The following is a 22930-nucleotide window of genomic DNA, read 5'->3' on the forward strand; positions in this document are numbered from 1 at the left end:
TGTTGAGCTCTGCCAGGCTATCCAGACCTTGGTATAGGCAGTGATAGCCCTAGTGGTTAGGCAGGGAGAAGGAAGACAGGATGTTCCAGACATATCTAGGGTCCGTGCATTTCTGAGAATGAACCCTCCTAAGTTTACAGTGTCTACACCCAATGAGGACCCGGAGAACTATATTGAGGAGTTGCAGAAAGTGTTTTAGGTGATGCATGTGGCTAATGTTGATAGAGATAAGTTGGCTGCCTAACAGCTTTAGGGTGTGGCTAGACTATGGTTTGATCAGTGGAGAAATAATAGAGTAGAGGGTGCACCAGTGCTGACTTGGGAAATGTTTGAGCAAGCTTTCTTGGACCATTTCTTCCCAAGGGGGATGAGAGAGTTTAAGGTAAGAGAGTTCTTAAATTTAAAACAGGGCTCTATGACTATGTAAAAGTACAGTCTCAAATTCACACAACTATCCCGTTATGCTCTAGAGATGTTTGCTGATATGAGGAGTAAGATGAGTTTGTATATGGCTGGACTGGGTCATTCAACAAGGAAAGACGAAAGGGGAGCAATGCTGGTTAGAGACATAAATATTGGTAGGTTGATGACTTATGTGCAGCAGACAGAGGAGGAGAAGTTGTAGGACAGATAGGGTTTTGGAGAAAAAGGGCTAAGACATTCAGCCATGATGTTAATAAGAAAGGGAATGAGAATGGAAGCCATTTTCAAACAGGGTTATCTGGGCCAACTACATCATCTGCTAGTTCTCCTACACCCAGGATCAGGAATGAACAGGGGTCCTAAAATTTTAGAGTCCAAGGTTCTCAGTCACAAGCTAGTGTGGCTCAAGGTTATAGAGATAAGCCACCATGTGGCAAGTGTGGCAAACTTCACATGGGAGAATGTCGTGAGGGAAGGAATGGGTGCTATAAGTGTGGCCAAATGGGTCCTTTTTAGAGAGATTGTCCGAAGTGGGCTAGCAAAGCCCAATCTTCTGCTCCAGTACCACCAGTTCGAGGAAACCATAGGGGTGCTACTTCTGGTACAGATGGGGTACAAACCGTTTATATGCCTTGGGTAGTCACCAAGATTAGGAGAACTCCTAGACGTTGTGACAGGTATGATTCGAGTCTAGTCTCATGATTGTTACACTTTATAAGATCCGGGTGCCATTTTGTCATTTGTAAACCCTTATGTGGTTAATAAGTTTGATAAAATCCCTAAATATCTTCTTAAGACTTTTAGTGTGTCTACTCCTATACATGGGTCTATCTTAGCTGAGAGTGTCTATAAGAATTGTACTGTGTCAATCTATCATAGGGATGCCATGGCTGACTTAGTTAAGTTGGGAATGATTGATTTTGATGTGATTCTTGGAATGGACTGACTTTATGCCTGTTATGCCTCTGTGGATTATAGGACTCGGATTGTTAAGTTCAATTTCCCAAATAAGCCTGTATTAGAATGGAAGGATAGTTATGTTGTGCCTAAGGATAAATTTATTTCCTACCTTAGGAAAAGAAAGTTAATCTCGAAAGGGTGTATTTATCACATCGTGCGAGTTAAAGATGGTAGTGTTAAGTCTTCACCTTTTAAGTCAGTCCCGATTGTTAATGAGTTTCCTGACGTCTTCCCTAAGGATCTGCCTAGAGTCCCTCCTGATAGGGAGATTGACTTTAAGATTGATGTTTTTCCCGATATTCAGCCTATCTTTATCCCACCTTATAGAATGGCTCCTGCTAAGTTAAAAAAAATTGAAAGAACAATTGAAAGATTTGTTAGATAAGGTCTTCATTAGGCCGAGTGTCTCACCTTGGGGCGTTCCTGTCCTATTTGTGCGAAATAAAGATTGGTTCCTTAGAATGTGCATTGATTACCGACAACTAAATAAGGTCACCATAAAGAACAAATATCCTTTCTCCAGGATAGATGATTTGTTTGACCAACTTTGGGGTTCCACTTGTTTCTCAAAGATAGACCTAAGAGCAGGTTACCATCAGTTGAAAGTGAGAGAGTGATATTCCGAAGACAATTTTTTGGACCCGTTATGTCCATTTTGAGTTTTTGGTCATGTCCTTTGGATTAACTAATGCACCTGCAGCCTTTATGGATCTCATGAATCAGGTGTTTAATCCGTACCTTGATATGTTCGTGATTGTCTTCATTGATGATATTCTGGTCTACTCAAAGAATGAGGAAGAACATGCATATAACCTTAGAGTTGTCCTCCAAACACTGAAAGACAAGGAATTATATGCAAAGTTCTCCAAATGTGAATTTTGGCTTCCATCAGTGGTATTCATAGGCCACATTATATCTGGAGATGGTATTCAGGTTGATACCCAAAAACTTGAGGCAATAAAAAATTGGCCCAGACCCACATCCCCAACTGATATAAGAAGTTTCTTGGGTTTGGCTGGCTATTACCAAATGTTTGTAGAAGGATTATCATCCATATCATCACCATGACTAGGCTGACCTAAAAGAAGGTTAAGTTCTAATGGTCCGATGCTTGTGAAGAGAGTTTCCAGAAATTGGAGACCAAATTGACCACCACTCCTGTTTTGACCTAGCCAGATGGAATAGAGGATTTTATAACCTATTGTGATGCGTCTAGAGTTAGTTTGGGTTGTGTGTTGATGCAAAAATGGAAAGTGATAGCTTATGCTTTAAGACAGCTTAAGGTTTATGAGATAAATTACCCAACTTATGACCTTAAGCTGGCACCTGTGGTATTTGCTCTTAAAATTTGGCGCCACTATTTGTATGGAGTGCATGTTGATGTTTCACTGACCATAAGAGTTTGTAATACGTTTTCAGGCAGAAAGAGCTCAACCTGAGGTAGAGAAGATGGCTAGAGTTTCTCAAGGACTATGACATAAGCATTCTCTATCACCCAGGTAAAGCTAATGTTGTTGTTGATGCTCTTAGCAGGTTGTTTATGGGTAGCACTGCCCATGTTGAGGAAGGAAAGAAAGAATTGGCTAAAGAAGTGCATAGATTAGCCCGATTGGGATTCCAACTTGAGGAGTGTAGGGAAGGTGGAGTTAACGTTCAAAATGGGTATGTGTCATCTCTGGTGGAAGAGGCGAAAGAAAAGCAAGACCGAGATCCTTTCCTACTTCAATTTAAGAAAGTTGTTCACAAATAAAAGGTAATGGTTTTCTCCAAATGGGGAGATGGTGTGTTGAACTACCAGAATCAATTATGTGTCCTGAATGTGGATGATGTCCTAGAGAGGATTATGGATGAAGCTCATAGTTCCAGATACTTTATTCATCTTGGTTTTATAAAGATATACCATGACTTGAGAGAAGTCTATTGGTGGAGTGGAATGAAGATAGTTATTGCTGAATTTGTTTTCAAGTGCCCAAATTATCAGCAGGTTAAAGTTGAGCATCAAAGGCCATGTGGGTTGGCTTAGAACTTTGAGATCCCTGAATGGAAGTGGGAGATGATCAATATTGACTTCATTACCGATTTGTCGAGGTCCCAAAAATAGCATGATTCGATTTGGGCCATTGTGGATAGAATGACCAAATCAGCCCACTTCTTAGCAGTTAAGAAGATAGACACCATAGAGGATTGTGCCAAATTATACATACGGGATATCAGATTGTATGGGGTTCCCTTGTCTATCATCTCATACAGAGGAGCTCAACTCACCTCCCAATTTTGGAGATCTTTTCAGAAAGGATTGGGTTCATAGGTGAATCTTAATACACCCTTTCATCCCCAAACAGATGGCCAGTTAGAGCGCACCATTCAAAAATTTGAGGATATATTGAAGAAATGTGTACTTAACTTTAAAGGTAATTGGGATGATCACTTACCTCTCATTGAGTTTGCATACAACAATAGCTATCATGTAAGTATTCAGATGGCTCTCTATGAAGCTTTGTATGTGAGGAGATTTAGATCACCAATTGGATGATTTGAAGTTAGTGAAGCTGAGTTGATTGGTCCTGATTTTGTTCACCAATCTACGAAGAAGGTAAAGGTTATTTGAGAAAGACTGAAGACAACATAAAGCCGCTAGAAATCTTATACTGATGTGAGAAGGAAAGACTTAGAGTTTGAGGCGAATGATTAGGTGTAATTGAAAGTGTCACCCATGATGGGTGTCATGAGGTTTGGAAAGAAGGAAAAGCTTAGTTTCCGATACATTGGTTCTTACCAGATTGCGAGGAGGATTGGAAGTGTCTTTTATGAGTTGGAGTTACCTTCTGAGCTAGCCGCTATTTATCCGATATTTCATATTTCGATATTGAAGAAGTGCTAAAGAGATTCTTCATTGGTAGTTCCCATTGATAGTATTGGAGTTAAGGATAGCTTGTCTTATGAAGAGATTATGATCCAAATTCTTGATCGTCAGGTTCGCAAATTGAGGAGCAAAGAGATTGCATCAGTCAAAGTCTTGTAAAGAAATCAATTTGCTGAGTAAGACACATGGGAAGCTGAGGGAGATATAAAGCAAAATATCCACATCTATTCGTGCCCATTGATGAGAATGTTAAAGGTAATGTTCCTATTCTTGATTTGAATTGGTATGTTCATCCTTGAATTTGAATACGTCCATGTTAAACAGATTGGGCTCACAAAATATTTTAAGGCCGGAGTGAAGAGCCACAAAAGAATGTTTAGAGCATTTGATTGGTTGAACGATTGAGACTTGATTGTTATTCTCTCCTCGATTTCATCCTTGGTTCACACATCATTTGACGATGAATGATCCTAAGGGGGAGATATTATTATACCCCAAAAAACTTAAGCTAAGACCCGAGCCATTTTTCATATGAGTATAGGCCGAACCTGATGATTTCTAGTTGTATATATGTTTTAGGATCAATTCCTAAGTCTTTGAAGTCTATTAGAGATGAATTATGGTCATAAGGAACCTCTAGTACTAAGTTGAGTTCAAATATCCTTGTAACACCCCTCAAAATGTTTCCTAAGATTCGGACCTTCTTTGTATACGTGTGGGGCCCATCGTATTTATTTCGAAGTATGTGCTTGAGTTGAGATGAGTCCCTGATAAATTTAAGAGCATTGGAGGTGATGTGGGGTCATTGAGGACCCCTAGGACCGAGCTAAGTCCAAAAGATCCGCCGTGGCTAAATTTAGGACGAGTTCATATAAGGGTTGACTTTCAACGACCCTATCTTTTGAAAGACGTCAATATGGGTGGCCCACGACCTATTAAATTAAAGGTCGTCGAGTCTTCTTTCCAATGCCACCAAGAGCGTAAATTTTGAAGTTCAGAGTCAAAAGATATGACGATTCGAAGATGAACTAGCACGACAGGAAGTCCATTTTTGGCCTGGGTTGCAACTACTGGGGAAATGGTCTTGGCGCTGTAAGGGCGTGACGCGCCACTATCGCACTAGAAACATGCCTCAGTAGTTTAGTCCTTGGCGCGACGCGCCACTAAAAGTTGTGCAGGGTTTTTCAGGCCAAATTCCCAGAATTCAGAATAATGGGCTTGGCGTCGTAAGGGCGCGACGCGCCACTATCGCGCCAGAAACATGCCTCAGTAGTTTGGTCCCTGGCGCGATGCGCCACTAAAAGTTGTGCAGGTTTTAGGCGTGATTGGCCTTGGCGCTGTAAGGGCGCGACGCACCACTATCGCGCCAAGGGCGTTTTAGCCTATTTTCAGAACTTTTGAGAGGGGCAATTTGGGAACTTACCCAAATTATATATATGTAACCCTTGGTCTTTTGGGAACCCATTTAGCAGCCCCCACTCTCTCTCTAAAAAGCCCTAGGAGCTTCTCTCTCTCTCTCTTCTTCATCTTCTCCATTTCCAATAAAAAGAGTCCAAGAGCTTCAAGATTTGAGCCTCCCATTGAATACCCAACATCAAGATTTCTTCAAAGTCTTCAAACAAGGTATGTAAGGCTATCCAAAATATGGGCTAAGTTCACCCATGTGCCCTATTCTTGCTTGAGGTTAGATATTCATGAAAAATAGATTTCTTGGTATGGTGTATGTCTATATGAACTTTGTCTCCTATTTATATAATGTTATATGTGTTGATGTTGTTGAGCCAAGAAGTCCTTAAATTTCTTCATGATTAGTATGAATTGATGGAGATGAATTGTTGTTATCTTTTGTTGACCTCTTTAGCCATGTGAATATGTTGTTAAAGTCAATTTCCTTAAATGCGCTATTCTATTTGAATGGTTGAGTTGAAGTCATAGAGTTGTGTTAAATCTTGAGGAGATGTCATAGATGTTCATATAGAGGAGGCTTGATTTAGTTGATATGAGGAAGGAATTGGCAAGTGGACAAGGTCCTAAATAAGACTTGTCATTGTGCCTCAATTGAATTGCAAATGAGAACCGAGTTGATGAGGTGGTATTGTACCACATGAAACTAGCCATGAGGGCTTGTTTGAGATGATTCGAGGAGTTTTATGAGCATAGAGTCATGGGAGGAGTATCGAGCATCGAAGCGGGTGAGAGTATAGTCCATACTCGAACCCTAGAAACTACGCCGCCAACATAGGTAGGGATGGAACCGTTAAAGTCGGATGCTTCCCGAGGGATTGGAACCGTTAAAGTCGGATGCTTCCTGTGGGATCGAACCGTTAAAGTCGGATGTTTCCCATTTGTATTGTCCTGGAATGATAGGACTTGACTAATCGATGGTACTCATGATTAGAGAGGCGCTCATACCCTGGCAAGGTATGGACGGACGCGGCAATAACGTCGGATTATTGTACTATCACCGGCTCATAGGTGATGGTTGTCGGTTAAGAGAAACTCCCATTTAGGCCTTGTTAGTGCTCCGAGTCAGTTGAGTTAAGTGGCTTATGAGTTAGTCCTGTCTAAACTATTCTTGTTGGACTTAGGACATTGAGTGAGTTGTGATGTGTACATGTATGAGTTGAGGTCATGAGTTGATATTGATGTTTTCTTAATGTGGTTTCATCCGGCCATTTTACATACTCGTACATTCCATGTACTGACGCCATTTGGCCTGCATCGTTTTATGAAGCAAAGACAGGTACTAGAGATCATCAACCGGCGCTCCGTTGAAGATCCACATATACTTCCAGCCAGTCGATGAGTCCTCCTATTTCCCGGAGGATATTGGGCCTTCTTGTATAGTTTTGTTGTCTCTTCTTTTATTTAGATTGTTGGTAGCCATGGGCTTGTCATTGGCACCCTTTAGACTTGAGTAGAGGCTTCGTAGACTGGAGTGTGGGGAGGATTAAACTGTTATCTTGAGGAGTCTTAATTTACTATTCTTGTTGGGTTGTAAATGTTTAGCCTTCGTCCCGTATAGTATGAAAAGTATTTCATTAATTGAGTTTTCACTAAGAGAATATGCTTGAATGAATGAGTGACTGTATCAGGTGGTTCGTTCGGAGGCCAGGAATGGCCTTTGGGTGCCGGTTACGTCTAGGGTACCCTCCCGGGGCGTGACAAACATGGTATCAGAGCACAGAGTTCAAGTATCCTAGGGAGTCTATGAAGTCGTGTCTAGTAGAGTCTTGCTTATGGGTGTGTTGTGCACCACACTTATGAGCAGGAGGCTATAGGACATTAGGAATTGTTTCACTTCTTTCATACTCTGAATTCGTGCGATGGAGTTAAACTCCATAAAAACTTCCTTTCTAATTCGTGCGTTTATACGTTACAGATAATGCCTCCTAAACGTACCACTAGCTAGAGGAATGTTGATAGTGCGGGCATGCCACAGTCAGAGGCACGCCCAGCAAGGGCTAGAGGCCGACCCGCGAGGTATGCGGAGGCACCTCAAGTGCCGTCTACCCCACCTGCACCCACATTAGAAGCTGAATTTCGAGGGGCAATTGCAATGCTCACTCAACTAATGGCTGTCCGAAGCGGTAATCAGAGTTCGCCGACTCTCAGCTCTAGTTCCTAGGAGCCATCTGCTGCCACTAGAATTAGAGACTTTCTGAGGATGAATCCACCAGCATTCACGGGTTCTAAGGTTGATAAAGATCCCCAAAACTTTATTGACGAAATATGGAAGATTCTGAAAGCTATGCATGCTACGGAAATTAAGGGGGTCGAGTAGGTGTCTTATCAACTCAAAGACGTGGCAAACATTTGGTATAACCAATAGGAGCAGAGTAGGGGTGAGGATGCTGAACCTTCTAGCTGGGATGAATTTGAGGGAGTTTTTCTTGACCATTTCTTTCCCCGAGAATTGAGGGAAGCGAAGGTGGAGGAATTTGTTAATCTGAAACAGGAAGGTATGTCGGTTAAGGAGTATGGCCTAAAGTTTATCCATCTATCCAGGTATGCTCCAGAAATGATTCCTGATGTGAGAACAAAGATGAGAAAGTTCATCTCCGGATTATGGAGGCATGTGAAAAAGGAGTACAAGGCAGCATTGTTGATCTCAGATATGGATCTTTCCAGATTGATGGTGTATGCTCAACAGGTAGAGGAGGAGAAAAGAAAGGACAGAGAAGAGCACCTGAGCAAAAAGGCAAGATCAGCTGGGCATGAGAATGAGCAGAGGCAAAGCAAGGGCAACAGGTCCTTCTTCCAGAGGAGGCCTTCCAACTATGCCTCATCTACCGCCAGTGCACCAATGCCGCAGAACAGGTATGATCGGCAGGGACAAGGTCGCCAGAATTTCAGACCCTAGGGTTCTCAATTCCAGGCCAGTGTAACTCAAGGTACGAGGGGGAAGCCACCATGCAGCAAGTGTGGTAGGCTCCACTTGGGAGAATGCAGAGCGGGGAGGGTTGGTTGTTACAAATGCGGCCAAATGGACCATTTTCTGAAGGAGTGTCCAACATGGGGGAACAGGGCCCAGTCCTCTGCCACCGCACCACCAGCTAGAGGTAATCAGAGGGGCACTACTCCAGGTACGAGTGGAGGTACAAACCGCCTATATGCCATGGGTAGTCGCCAAGATCAGGAGAACTCTCCAAACGTCGTGACGGGTATGATTCAAGTCTCTTCTTTTGATTGTTATGTATTGATGGATCCAGGTGCCACCCTATCCTTTGTGACTCCTTATGTGGCTAGTAAATTCAATAAAATCTCTGAACGTCTTCTTGAGCCTTTTAGTGTGGCCACTCCTGTCGGTGATTCTGTCTTAGCTGAAAGAGTCTATAGAGATTGCACTGTGTCAATTGATCACAGGGATACCTTGGCTGACTTGGTTGAGTTAGACATGGTTGATTTCGACGTGATCCTTGGCATGGACTGGCTTTATGTATGTTATGCCTCTATTGATTGTAGAACTCAAATTGTCACATTCAAATTCCCGAATGAGGCTGTCATAGAGTGGAAGGGTAGTCCTATTGTGCCTAAGGGTAAGTTTATTTCATACCTTAGGGCCAGGAATCTAATCTCAAAAGGGTGTATTTATCACCTTGTCCGAGTGAAAGATGACAACATTGAGTCTCCATCTCTTGAGTCGGTTCCGATTGTCAACGAGTTTCCAGATGTCTTTCCTAAAGATCTGCCTGGAGTCCCTCCTGACAGGGAGATCGACTTCGGGATTGATGTTCTCCCTGATACCCAGCCTATCTCAATTCCTCCATATAAAATGGCTCCGGCTGAGTTGAAGGAGTTGAAGGAGCAGCTGAAGGACTTGTTAGATAAGGGATTCATTAGGCCGAGTGTCTCACCATGGGGTGCTCCGGTCCTATTTGTTCGGAAGAAGGATGGGTCCCTTAGAATGTGTATCGACTACAGGCAGTTGAATAAGGTCACCGTGGAGAACAAATACCCTCTCCCCAGAATAGATGACTTGTTCGATCAACTTCAAGGTGCCACTTATTTCTCAAAGATTGACTTGAGATCCGGCTACCACCAGTTGAAGGTGAGAGAATGCGATGTTCCGAAGACTGTTTTTTGGACTCGTTATGGCCACTTTGAATTTTTGGTCATGTCCTTTGGGTTGACTAATGCCTCCGCCGCTTTTATGGATCTCATGAACCGAGTATTCAAACCGTATCTTGATATGTTTGTGATTGTATTCATAGATGATATTCTGGTTTACTCCAAGAATGCAGAGGAGCACGCCTATCATCTTAGAGTTGTTTTACAAACTTTGAGGGACCAGGTATTGTATGCAAAGTTCTCTAAATGTGAGTTTTGGCTTGCATCAGTGGACTTCTTAGGCCACTTTGTATCTAGAGATGGTATCCAGGTTGATGCTCAGAAAATTGAAGCTGTGAAAAATTGGCCTAGACCCACATCCCCGACAGAGATAAGGAGCTTCCTGAGTTTGGCCAGGTACTATCGAAGGTTTGTAGAGGGATTCTAGTCCATATCATCACCATTGACTAAGCTGACCCAAAAGAAGGCTAAGTTCCAATGGTCAGATGCTTGTGAGGAGAGTTTCCAGAAATTGAAAACCAAGCTAACCACTGCTCTTGTTCTAACCTTGCCCGATGGAATAGAGGGTTTTGTGATTTATTGTGATGCCTCCATAATTGGTTTGGGTTGTGTGTTGATGCAAAGGGGGAAGGTGATAGCCTATGCTTCAAGATAGCTTAAGCTTCATGAGAGGAATTACCCAACTCACGACCTTGAGCTGGCAGCTGTAGTGTTTGCGCTTAAAATCTGGCGCCACTACCTGTATGGAGTGCATATCGATGTATTCACCAATCACAAGAGCTTGCAATACGTCTTTAGCCAGAAAGAACTCAACCTGAGGCAAAGGAGATGGCTTGAGCTACTCAAGGACTATGATATGAGCATCCTCTACCATCCAGGTAAAGCTAATGTTGTTGCTGATGCTCTTAGCAGGTTGTCTATGGGTAGCACTGCCCACGCGGAGGAAGGAAGGAGGGAATTGATGAGGGAGGTACACAGATTAGCCCGATTGGGAGTTCATCTGGAGGAGAATAATGAAGGCGGAGTTACAGTTCAGGATGGGTCTATGTCCTCACTTGTGGCAGAGGTGAAGGAGAAGCAAGACCAAGATCCCGTCCTTCTCCAATTGAAGGGAGTTGTACACAAACAAGAAGTTATGGTTTTCACCCAAGGGGGAGATGGTGTATTGCGGTACCAAAATAGATTGTGTGTGTCGGATGTCGATGATGTTCGAGAGAGGATTATGGCCGAAGCGCATAGTTCTAGATATTCTATTCATCCAGGTTCCACAAAAATGTACCATGATTTGAGGGAAATTTATTAGTGGAGTGGGATGAAGAAAGATATTGCGGAATTCGTTTCTAAATGCCCGAATTGTCAACAAGTGAAGGTTGAGCATAAAAGGCCATGTGGTCTAGCCCAAAGCATAGAAATTCCAAAATGGAAGTGGGAGATGATCAATATGGACTTTATTACAGGCTTGCCGAAGTCCCAAAAGCAACATGATTCTATTTGGGTGATTGTGGATAGAATGACGAAATCAGCTCACTTCTTGGCGGTTAAAACTACTGACACCGCAAAATATTATGCGAAGTTGTATATACAAGAGATCGTCAGATTGCATGGGGTCCCTTTATCTATCATCTCAGACAGAGGAGCTCAATTCACTTCCCAATTTTGGAAATCCTTTCAGAAGGGATTAGGTTCGAGGGTGAACTTGAGTACAACCTTCCATCCCCAGACAGATGGCCAAGCAGAGCGCATAATTCAGATATTGGAAGATATATTGAGGGCGTGTGTGCTTGACTTCAAGGGAAATTGGGATGATCACTTGCCTCTCATAGAGTTTGCATATAACAATAGCTATCAGGCAAGCATTCAAATGGCTCCTTATGAAGCCTTGTATGGGAGGAGGTGTAGATCGCCCATTGGGTGGTTTGAAGTTGGTGAAGCCGAGTTGATTGGGCCTGACCTCATTCATCAAGCCATAGAGAAGGTACGAGTTATCCGAGAGAGGCTAAAGACAGCCCAAAGTCGCCAAAAATCTTACACCGATGTGAGGAGGAGAGACTTAGAGTTTGAGGTGGATGATTGGGTGTATTTGAAGGTGTCACCCATGAAGGGGGTCATGAGGTTTGGAAAGAAGGGGAAACTTAGTCCCCGATATATTGGTCCATACCAAATTTCGAGGCGGATCGGGAGTGTTGCTTATGAGTTGGACTTACCCTCAGAGCTAGCTTCTATTCATCCAGTATTCCATGTTTCTATGTTGAAAAAGTGCTTGGGAGATCCCTCATTGGTAGTCCCCATTGACAGCGTTGGAATTAAGGATAGCCTGTCTTATGAAGAGGTCCCAGTCCAAATTCTTGATCGCCAAACTCGCAAATTGAGGAACAAGGAAGTTGCCTCAGTAAAAGTTCTGTGGAGGAATCAACTTGTTTAGGAAGCCACGTGGGAAACGGAGGAAGCCATGAGATCTAAATATCCACATCTATTCGTGCCTACCGAGGAGAATATCGAAGGTAATGACCATTTCCTTGACTCAAATTCATTTGTGCCTTTTTGAATTTTGATTGATATTTGATTGAGAATTTGACTGATTGAATGATTGAGTTTTGATTGTGATTTATACCCCGAGTCCATTCTTGGTTGCACGTCATTCGAGGACGAATGATCCCAAGGGGGAGATAATTTAACACCCCTCAAAAAATTTCCTAAGATTCGGACCTTCTTTGTATACGTGTGGGGCCCATCGTATTTATTTCGAAGTATGTGCTTGAGTTAAGATGAGTCCCTGATAAATTTAAGAGCGTTGGAGGTGATGTGGGGTCATCGAGGACCCCTAGGACCGAGCTAAGTCCAAAAGATCCACCTTGGCTAAGTTTAGGATGAGTTCATATAAGGGTCGACTTTCAACGACCCTATCTTTTGAAAGACGTCAATATGGGTGGACCACGACCTATCAAATTAAAGGTCGTCGAGTCTTCTTTCCAATGCCACCAAGAGCGTAACTTTTGGAGTTCGGAGTCAAAAGATATGACGATCCGAAGATGAACTAGCACGACAAGAAGTCTATTTTTGGCCTGGGTTGCAACTACTGGGGAAATGGTCTTGGCGTTGTAAGGGCGCGATGCGCCACTAGCGCACCAGAAACATGCCTCAGTAGTTTGGTCCCTGGCGCGACGCGCCACTAAAAGTTGTGCAGGGTTTTTCAAGCCAAATTCCCAGAATTCAGAACAATGGGCTTGGCGCCGTAAGGGCGCGACGCGCCACTATCGCGCCAGAAACATGCCTCAGTAGTTTGGTCCCTGGCGCGACGCGCTACTAAAAGTTGTGCAGGTTTTAGGCGTGATTGGCCTTCGCGCTGTAAGGGCGCGACGCGCCACTATCGCGCCAATGGCGTTTTAGCCTATTTTCAGAACTTTTGAGGAGGGGCAATTTGGGAACTTACCCAAATTATATATATGTAACCCTTGGTCTTTTGGGAACCCATTTGGCAGCCCCCACTCTCTCTCTAAAAAGCCCTAGGAGCTTCTCTCTCTCTCTTCTTCATCTTCTTCATTTTCAACAAAAAGAGTCCAAGAGCTTCAAGATTTGAGTCCCCCATTGAATACCCAACATCAAGGTTTCTTCAAAGTCTTCAAACAAGGTATATAAGGCTATCCAAAATATGGGCTAAGTTCACCCATGTGCCCTATTCTTGCTTGAGGTTAGATATTCATGAAATATAGATTTCTTGGTATGGTGTATGTCTATATGAACTTTGTCTCCTATTTATATAATGCTATATGTGTTGATGTTGTTGAGCCAAGAAGTCCTTAAATTTCTTCATGATTAGTATGAATTGATGGAGATGAATTGTTGTTATCTTTTGTTGACCTCTTTAGCCATGTGAATATGTTGTTAAAGTCAATTTCCTTAAATGCGCTATTCTATTTGAATGGTTGAGTTGAAGTCATAGAGTTGTGTTAAATCTTGAGGAGATGTCATAGATGTTCATATAGAGGAGGCTTGATTTAGTTGATATGAGGAAGGAATTGGCAAGTGGACAAGGTCCTAAATGAGACTTGTCATTGTGCCTCAATTGAATTGCAAATGAGAACCGAGTTGATGAGGTGGTATTGTACCACATGAAACTAGCCGTGAGGGCTTGTTTGAGATAATTCGAGGAGTCTTATGAGCATAGAGTCATGGAAGGAGTATCGAGCACCGAAGCGGGTGAGAGTATAGTCCATACTCGAACCCTAGAAACTACGCCGCCAATGTAGGTAGGGATGGAACCGTTAAAGTCGGATGCTTTCCGAGGGATTGGAACCGTTAAAGTCGGATGCTTCCTGTGGGATCGAACCGTTAAAGTCGGATGTTTCCCATTTGTATTGTCCTAGAATTATATGACTTGACTAATTGATGGTACTCATGATTAGAGAGGCGTTCATACCCTGGCAAGGTATGGACGGACGCGGCAACAACGTCGGATTGTTGTATTATCACCGGCTCATAGGTGATGGTTGTCGGTTAAGAAAAACTCTCATTTAGGCCTTGTTAGTGCTCCGAGTCAGTTGAGTTAAGTGGCTTATGAGTTAGTCCTGTCTAAACTATTCTTGTTGGACTTAGGACATTGAGTGAGTTGTGATGTATACATGTATGAGTTGAGGTCCTGAGTTGATATTGATGTTTTCTTAATGTGGTTTCATCTGGCCATTTTACATACTCGTACATTCCATGTACTGATGCCATTTGGCCTACATCGTTTCATGATGCAGAGACAGGTACTAGAGATCATCAACCGGCGCTCCGTTGAAGATCCACATACACTTCCAGCCAGTCGGTGAGTCCTCCTAGTTCCCGGAGGATATTGGACCTTCTTGTATAGTTTTGTTGTCTCTTCTTTTATTTAGATTGTTGGTAGCCATGGGCTTGTCATTGGCATCTTTTAGACTTGAGTAGAGGCTTCGTAGACTGGAGTGTGGGGAGGATTAAACTGTTATCTTGAGGAGTCTTAACTTACTATTCTTGTTGGGTTGTAAATGTTTAGCCTTCGGCCCGTATAGTATGAAAAGTATTTCATTAATTGAGTTTCCACTAAGAGAATATGCTTGAATGAATGAGTGACTGTATCAGGTGGTTCGCTCGGAGGTCAGGAATGGCCTTCGGGTGCCGGTTACGTCTAGGGTACCCTCCCGGGGCGTGACAATCCTTTACCGATTAAGTTTTTCTATAAGATATTATAAGAGTCAACTTCAAACAATCATATCTCGCATCATACAAAGAGTTAGGTGGCGCAAGACCTATCAAATTAAAGTTCTATGAGTCTTCTTTCCAACTCCATCTATTTTGCATCAATTGGAGTTTGGAGCAAAAAGTTATGCCTATTTTATTGGGACAGTCTTTCCATGCGCCGGTTGCACGCCCCGAGGAATTTTTTGCGCGCTAGCGCAATGAGGAAGCGGCTACTTCCCTCTCCGTGCATTGGCCGCATGCTCGAAGCTTATTGCACCCGCTTGCATGGTCTTGAGTTTTTTTTAATAAAATCCCAAAGACGTAATTCATCTTTCTAGTTTAAATATTTACCCTAGAAAGAGAAGTTCTCAAGAAACTAACTCCATCATCCAAGGTACGATTTGACCATGAAATTCCATAATTTCTTCATCTTAACACCAATTTATATCTTTTACCCATGGAATCTATAGGTTTTCAAGAAAATCCATTTCTAAGGTTCAAAAAACGGATTCTTGCCATCTCTTCCTCCAAAGATCTCAACTTTCTCAAGAATTAGGAATGTATAAGGTATGTAAGGCCAACTAAAACATGGATTGTGTTCTTTCATATGCCTCATAGACGTGTTTGATGGAATTGTGAAAGACTTGAACTTTCCATATATATTTTCTTGAATTTTTCTAAATTCCTGAATATTTTTACATACTACTAATTGATTGATGATTTTCATTACTTGAATTCTTGAACAATTACTTTGTATATTTTATTTCATAAGACCCTAGTTATATTTTGATCATAATTGAATGTCTATACTTAATCAGTTAGTCTAGAGCCTTGAATTGTGAGTGCTTGATTGTGAATGAGATATGGATACGATGATAGTCTTAACAAATTTGAAGGTCTTTTTCATTTTCATAATTTGAACCCAAATGATTGAGCCTAACTAAATATTGTAAAAAATGATTTTCCCAACTACTCTTAAATGATTGGGAATGATTAGATAAATAACTGGTTGAAAAGATTGATTGGATAGAATTGATTAATTGATAAAAGTCCATTTTGAGACTTATTGATTGGTTTGATTGGGATTGATTGTCTTATGAGCATTGAGTCTTGGGAGGAGTATCGAGCACTGAATTGAATAAGAGTAAATAACAGCTCGAACTCCATAACTACGTAGCCAAAAGTAGGAGAGGATTGAACCATTAAAACCAGATGTTTCCCTATTTTATTATCCTGAAAAGATAAGACTTGATTGATTAATTGGATTCATGATTTGATGATTTGTCCTTTACCCTGGCAAAGTATTGGACGGTTGTGGCAACAACAACGAGCTTGTTGTACGATCACTGGCTCATAAGTGATTGTTGTCGAATAAGAGAAACTCACATATAGGTCTTGATAGTACTTTGATTGGATTGGATTAGATTGAATTGGATCGTATATGATTGGTCTCTGTCTAAACCTTATTGATCTTGCTTTAGACTTATGACATCCTAATTGACTTTCTCATCTTTCTGATTTGAGATATCTGAATTGGTATTATTCTACCTTGATGCATGTTTCATTCTGCCGTATTATATACTAGTACATTCCATGTACTGACTTCCATTTGGGCCTGCATCATTTCATGATGTAGAGATAGGTTCTAGATATCATTAACAGGCGCACCGTTGAAGATCTTTTCCCACATTCCAGCTGATTGGTGAGTCCTCCCTGCCTCCGGAGGATACCACTCTTTTATCGTCTAATTTTAGAGTTTAGACTTTTACTTTTATGTTGATTAAGGTAGTCATGAACCTGTCATTGGCACCACTTAGACAGTTGATAGAGGCTTCATAGACTAGTCTGTTGATGTGTTGATTGGATATTGTTTATTCGCTAATTTCATTCATACTAGTCTTGTTGATTGAATTATATAGATTATTGGCCTTTGCCCTTATTCTATAAGTTATATATCTGATTATCATGTTGAGTTATTTTATTGATGAGTTAAGTCTTCTGCTGATAGAATTTTGATTGAATGAATGTGTGAACAGGCCAAATGGTTCGCTTGGAGACTAGCAATAGTCTCTGAGTGCCGGTCACGCCTAGTGTACCCTCCCAGAGCGTGACAGTCTCATACATCAAGTTCATGTGTCCACTAAGTTTTAGCTTACAGATTCGTTGAAAAAAGGATTGAGAGTGGGTCAACATAGTTTCATATTATCCAAGCTGGGAGTTCTTGACATTTTCCACCCTCCAGCTAGAGGGGGAGTATTTATACTAACTGAAATTAGTTAGTTAGTTAAAATCACTGTTAGTGGAGTTGATTAGTTGTCAGCTAGATTAGAGAAATGATAACAGTTGTACTAACTAAGTGAAGGCTATAAATAGTCGACCTTGCAATCATTCAGCTTTAAAATGGAGCACAAGAAATCAATAAGATCGGTTCTCTATTTTCTCTTCTGCGTACTTTGTTTGCATAGCAGCTAAGAGTACTATTTTCCGCTTCATATATGCTTAATTGAGCTTGAATGTGTAATTTCTTCAGGCTTATTATCTGGTACATTTTACAACCAGACACATCACTTGCCCATTTAGTTGCTAGAAGGGTGCTCTCGATATTGCAGTACTTGAAAGCTCGTCTCTTCCTAGTTCTTTTCAATACAAATTTAATCACAAATGGACAGTACTCACTCACTCCTTCAGGTCATACATTCACTACACATTGAGGCATATTGTCATACCACTAAATATTTTGCCAAAACCCAATCAATATCAGTAAATATCCCACCAATGCCCTGCTTATCACTCCAAGTAATTTGGCATCCAATATTTGGGAGTTCTACTACACCACAGATATCCAAATTTTTTTTGAAAATTACATACCTCAGCAGCAGTAACGGGATTTCCTTTAATTCTGTTTTCAGAGTGAAGAATATTGAGATGTTTCTGATTTTGTACTTTAATAGCTATTGGAGCCTCAACCTCCACATTGGTTCCTTTTTCAATAGCATCTCTTATTTCATCCCCCATTACCACATGTTTCTGCTGCAACTCCCCCTGCTTATTTGCTTTATTCCTTCTACATACGCCTCTTAATTACCGTACTCAAAAACGTAAACCAGAAATACTTTTAAGATGGAAAGAAAAATATTTGAGTCCATCGAATTTACTGTGATGTCTTTAAAAAATTCAGTTCCTTCACTGTATTCAAGGTTGTAGATTATTTCCTTGCAGGATAAAACAGATATACCTACTAAAAAAGTAGCGACACTTTAAACTTCAATAACTTCAGTGAACTCAAAAAGTCAGCAATGAAATTACACAAAGATCGACTTTGTTTATAAAAAAATGTATGTAGAAGAAGAAGAAGAAAATTCGGTGATGAAACTAAGGAAAAACCTCACTAGTTATAGCCAACGATTTGGGTTGAATAGGTACAAACCTACCTGTTCAGAACAAACTCATATGTTTCGAACAAGTATGGTGACTGTTGGGAAGAAATGTTTGTTCTAAAGAAACATTTCTTTTTCGAAATAATTCTGCAAATTTTAAACTAATTCCGCGAATTAATTAAGTCGTAATTCGCGAATTAATTAATTAATAAATAATTCTGTGAATTAATATTATGAAAAAGAAAATTAATTAATGAGATTGATAAATAATTTTTTTTTCTAAAAAATTATCAATCAATCACAAAGTCGAGCAAGTGACAACAACGGCTCGACCGAACACTCTGCTCTTTAGTGGCGGAACCAGAATTTTTAATAAGAGGGTTCAAAATATGAAAAAGTAGACACACGAACTAGCCGAAGGGGGTTTGACATCTACTATTTGTACATAAAAAAATATTTTTAACTATGTATAAATAGTATAATTTTTCGCCGAAGGGGGTTCAGATTGTCACGTCCCGAGAGGGTACCCTAGACGTAATCGGCACTTAGAAACCATTTTTGGCTCCCAAGCGAACCACATAGCCTGATCACACATCCGTTCATTCATTCAATCAGCGGAAGATAAAAAATAAAGAGAATATTCGGTGGGCAATTCAAAACATCAATCTAACCCAAAGAATAAAGGCCATGGGCCAACAAATCAACTCTACTATTTGTCATAAAAAAATAGTTTGACAAGAATAACTCGAAGATAGAAGTACTCAATCGACCCATCACTATCTAGTCTATGAAGCCTCTATCACTACTATCTAATTGGTGCCAATGACATGTTCATGGCTACCTCAAATAGAAATGAAAAGGACTAACTCAATGCAAGATTACATAAGCGGTGTCCTCCGAAAGTAGGGGAGGACTCACTAATACGCTGAGTGTGAAATAGATCCCCAATGATGCTCCTATTGACGATCTCTTAAACCTGTCTCTGCATCATGAAACGATGCAGGTCCAAATGGACGTCAGTACGTGGAATGTACGAGTATGTAATATGGCAGAATGAAATATACCTCGAGGAAGAATAACATCGGTCCACATATCTCAAATTAGAAAGATAAGAGAGACTCAAATAAGGCGTCGTAAATCTAAAGTAAGGATACAGTTTAGACAGAGAGCAATCATATACCATACAATCCAATCCAATTATGTATAATACAGTTCAATCAAATCATTTACAATTCGATCCCTTTCAATCATGTACAATCCGATTATATACACTCAACTCAACAATCAACTCAATAATCAACTCAATAATCAAATCCAATCTAATCACATACCATTCTATTCAATCCAATCACAATTCATCTAATCCAATCCGACCATATACAATCAACTCAACAATCAGCTCAAAGGACTCAACTCCGTAAATATGCCAATTAAATTATGCAACGTTTTACAATTCAACTCAAAGGACTCAACTCAATAAATATGTAACAACTCACTCAAGTGTCCTAAGTCTAATAAGAAATGGTTTAGACGGGACCAAATCACATGCCACTCAACTCAACTGACTCGGAGCACTATCAAGACCTAAATAGGAGTTTCTCTTATCCGACAACCATCACTTATGAGCCAGTGATAGTACAACAATCAGACGTTGTTGCCACGTCCGTCCATACCTTGCCAGGGCATGAACGCCTCTCTAATCATGGATACCATCGATTAGTCAAGTCCTATCATTTCAGGACAATAAAAATGGGAAACATCCGACTTTAACGGTTCGATCCCACGGGAAGCATCCGACTTTAACGATTCCATCCCTACCTACATTGGCGGCGTAGTTTCTGGGGTTCAAGTATGGACTATACTCTCACCCGCTTCGGTGCTCGATACTCCTCCCATGACTCTATGCTCATAAAACTCCATCCAATCATCTCAAACAAGCCCTCACGGCTAGTTTCATTTAGCATATTGCCAACTCATCAACTCTATTCTCATTTCAACTCAATCAAGTCATAATGGCAAATCTCATTGGACTCTTTTCAAATCTCAACTCAAATCCGGCCTTATTGGACCTTCTTTCAAATCGACTCATCTCAAATCATCAAAACTCTTCTCTTTAAAATTTATACAATCTCAACTCAATGAATGCAGAAAATATTATGTACATTAAAATATAATTTTCACTCCTCAACTCAAACTCAAAATAGATATTTTAATGTAAAAATACTCAACTCATTTAAAGGCTCCTCATACTCAACTCATACTTAAACTCCTTTCTAAATCACAGATGAAACTAATAATTCTTTGGACTCAGAATAGTGTATGAATAGTTTATGCAAAATGGTTCACAAATATTTTATTTAGAGCTCCTCCTCAAAAGATCATTTATTTTCAAAATACTCCTAAGACTCCAATCAACTCAAATTATGCACATCACATACCAAAAATTTATATTAGACTCCGATCCACTTCATCACACAACATTCTCATCAACATAGCCTCTTCATTCACATCATCGTCAAATATCATCATTCACATCATCATCAAACATTATCATCACATCATCATCATATATCATCATTTACATCATCATCAAACATTTACTCCAAAATCCTTATTTTAGTTCTATGTTCATTTTATAAAAGCAAAAGGACATTCTTAACTATCCAATCCATACATATATACACAAAACCATCCACCTCAACTCAAGACAAATTATGACCAAAGAAATCTCATCTTGGATTCATATGAATGAAACATGAATCCATACTCTCAACAAAACTCAACTCAAGAATATCGTCAACATCTATATACAAAGATATATTTATAATCAATAATATGAAAGATAACTATTTAGTAACTCAAATCATTAAAAACATCAATAAACCAATAGTATCTAAAAACATTCTATAGTTTAGGAAAACTTTCAAGAAAACCTTCTTAGAAGGTTCAACTCTTTCACAACTCCTATTCAACACATCTATGGGCATATGGAAGAACTCAATCCATATTTTAGGTTAGCCTTACATACCTTGTTTGAAGACTTTGAAGAAAATCTTGTGTTGGGTCTTCAATGGAGAACTCAAATCTTGAAGCTCTTGGACCCTTCTTGTTGGAAATGGAGAAGAAGAAGAAGAAAGAGAGAGAGAAGCTCCTAGGGCTTTTAGAGAGAGAGTGGGGGCTGAAAAATGGTCCCAAAACGTTCAAGGATAGGGTATATATAATTAGGGAAAAGTCCAAGTTGCCCCTCTTCAAAAATCTGAACAATTGGGCAAAAACCTTGCTGGCGCTATAGTGGCGCGTCGCGCCACTGCAGCGCCAAGCCAAAATAGGCTTAAAACCCTGCACAACTTTTAGTGGCGCATCGCGCCAAGGACCAAACTACTGAGGCATGTTTCTGGCGCGATAGTGGCGCGTCGCGCCCTTACAGCGCCAAGGTCATTTCCCCAGCAGTTGCAACCCAGGCCAAAAATGAAATTCCTGCCGCGCTAGTTCGTCATAGGAGCGTCATATCTTTCGACTCCGAACTCCAAAATTTGCATTCTTGGTGGCGTTGGAAAGAAGACTCGACGACCTTTGATTTAATAGATCGTGGGCCACCCAGATCGTCATCTATCAAAAGATAGGGTCGTTAGAAGTCAACCCCTCAAGCGAACTCCTCCTCGAACTTAGTCACGACGAATCCTTGGGTTAAATTTGGTCCTAGGGGTCCTTCATGACCCCACATCACCTCTAATGCTGCAACATTTCTCAACAACTCGTCTTACTCACGCGAAGGCTCCACAATACTCGAGTCCGACCCTACCCGAACACAAGAAGGGTCCGAATCTTAGGGAAAAATTTTGAGGGGTGTTACACGGATGAACCCCCTGGACACATGTTGGGTCCACCACTGCTGCTCTTAACCCTTTAAGAGCTAAATGAAGTGCTCCCTAATATAAAGACAAAACTTTTGTTCTATTCTACCAACGAGGAAGAAATGACTTTTCATTTTCTCTTCGCTTAGTTCCCCCACAATTTTCAATTCAAATTTTCCAATTCACACCTAAGTTAAACCCAAGAACGTGCACAAATTAATGGTAGTGTAATATATGCAGAGGATTAATCTATAAGTCTCTCCATTTTGTTGAGTCCTTTTGCACTCTAATATTTGAAATCTGAATAATCCATATAGGGACAGAAAATAGTTACTCTATGAAAAACTCCATATCTAAATTCCAAGCCTTCACAATGAGTGACTTGTTATTTAAATGATATATCCCACCTTGTAACACCTTCCCTTCACCAGATTCAAATCTCATGGAGAAAGTCCAGTAGTCCAAAGCATCATTAGCTTACGCTCTAATCCGATTAGCATGGGGCACATGAAATTCCGTGCGAATCAGCAATATTATGCCATTCTTCATCATAACTATTCTAGCTTATATCCAATATTAGTGATCTTTGAGATATCAAAATTATCCTATACAGAGGCGTTGGATTCACTACAAGTTAAAGAATTAGCCTAAAAGTATTACCATTTGTTGTCTCTGGTTGGGAC

Source organism: Solanum dulcamara, chromosome 4, assembly GCF_947179165.1.
Source record: "Solanum dulcamara chromosome 4, daSolDulc1.2, whole genome shotgun sequence".
NCBI lineage: Eukaryota > Viridiplantae > Streptophyta > Magnoliopsida > Solanales > Solanaceae > Solanum > Solanum dulcamara.